The 1,996-nt window shown below is 38.8% G+C and overlaps 1 pseudogene; it reads right to left on the reverse strand.

Annotated features, from left to right (window-relative positions):
* Positions 1 to 390: 390 nt before the first annotated feature.
* The window catches only part of LOC105805302, a 6,839-nt pseudogene continuing 5,233 nt past the window's right edge, over positions 391 to 1,996 (reverse strand).

Genomic DNA, 1,996 nt, shown 5'->3' on the forward strand with positions numbered 1-1,996 from the left:
CTTTCCCGGCACTGGGAGCTGAGGTGACGCCGTGCGGACAGTCACAGTGGGAAGGGTTACAGATAAGGTGGTGTGTTCCTCTTCAGCATCAGTTTAATCAACAGTGTAGACTCCTTCTTCTTCACATGGCCATTCTTTCACTGATACCCCTAAAAGCCACGGACAAACTGCTAAACTGTAAATCTTTGAAAGCTTTTATTTGGAAAGTTATATAATTTTCAGATAATCTGAAAGGCAGAAAGCTAAGTGTATGATTGGCATGTTCTATTTAGAATCTGCATTAATTTTTGTCCCAATTTATGTTTATTAAACATTGACATAAACAAACTAAACCTATACAAAAAATATCCCAAATCGCTTATCACTTTGAAACAGTAAATTTGACAGACATTACCGCCTAGGACCCCCTCTTCCTCTGCCTCGACCTCAGCCTCTTCCTGCAACAGCTTCCCTTTTCTTAGATTTCACCTTAGTTCAACATCCACGAGGAGTGTACCCAGAGGTAAACTGTCTGGTAGAACAAAATATTGAATCTAATTTCCTCAGTACTCGGCGTTTCTAGCTGCATAGGTTCTCTGTTCTTCAAGGTCATTTTCACAGCTTTAAGATCCGTATTCATGCTGACATCCACACCTGTGATTGTTCCAGGGACTTATGTTCCATTCTTCAATTCAATGGTTACAGTTTCATGACTCAATTTCATCAAAAATCTCACGAGCTTCACCCTAGCCACACAGTCACCCTGTGGGTATGATAGAATCCAACACCAAGGATTGACCAACTGGAAGTATGATAGCTGGAAAAACCAGAATCTGTATTAATTTTTTGATGAGTATGGATGTTTTCAGGCTATAGAAACAGAACACGTCGATATTGGGAATACCAGGAGGATGCAGAAGAAGAAATCCTATAGTTGATTTAAAGCAGTTCTACATGTTAAAGATCCTAGGCTTGTAAAAAGCAATGTTGACATTTTGGAGTAAAAATCAGAAAATCTGATTTGTCTTCTAGCTATATCACAGGTTCAAATGCTTGAGCATGCTGCAATAGGTTTTTCAGACTTCTGAGCCATCATGCGTGAAAAGGATGAATGAAGCCTGGAGATTTTGAGGCTAGGAGTTAACAATTATGTCCCTCCACCATCAAAAACTCTTGGAGCACATTTTGTTTACAGGTGGATTCGTGTATTCCAGATACATGAGGTTCTACTCATATCCTGGGTCATGGATGTTGCTATGAACTTGATAGAAGAAAGAAATCATAATCCAATTCCTTCATTTTTAACATTCCCTTGGGGGATTCACGTAGCCCTAGACAGAAATTAGGAATTTAAAAAGCCTGCATTCTCCTTAATCTCACTCTGATAGAAGAAGAGTAGCTTTAATCAAGTGTTTCCAGGATTTCAGCCACACAAACCAAAATAACAGCAAGTTCCTGACTAGTATTGGATTCCAGCCTGTGGCACTGTCAGGAGGGCAATCCCAGAAACCCCCGCCTATTTGCTGCTCGTGAAGGACAACCATTTACACAGGGACTGTGTTTGTCACAGACCATGGCCTTTAGTTCTGAGATCCCCTGCTGGATGAATCTCCTGAATTACCAAAAATGGTCATTTTTTAATGTGGGGACTCTCAGTCTTTTTACATATTGAGTATCTCTATTAGGAGAAGTGATCTGGTATGATGGTGTATTTGGAGGAATGTTTGAGTGTGAGACCTAAGACAGAGAGACTATCTAGGGAGCTATTACAACAGTTCAAAGAAAAATAATAAGGAATTTAATTAGGGTCATGAAATAAAGACAAGCGTGAGAAAGAGAGATAAAATAGAGATACTAGTGGTTTTGGCATAAGAAAGGATCTTGATGGAGAGGAATTCTTAAGAATCCCCAGAACTCTAATACCTATACCATTGCAATAAATTATTAAAATTCAACAGAATAAAAGGCTCTATGGACAAATATATTTGTACTACTATCTATAAATTTATAAATAACC

This window comes from Propithecus coquereli, unplaced genomic scaffold, assembly GCF_000956105.1.
Source record: "Propithecus coquereli isolate 6110/MARCELLA unplaced genomic scaffold, Pcoq_1.0 Scaffold127, whole genome shotgun sequence".
Taxonomy (NCBI): domain Eukaryota; kingdom Metazoa; phylum Chordata; class Mammalia; order Primates; family Indriidae; genus Propithecus; species Propithecus coquereli.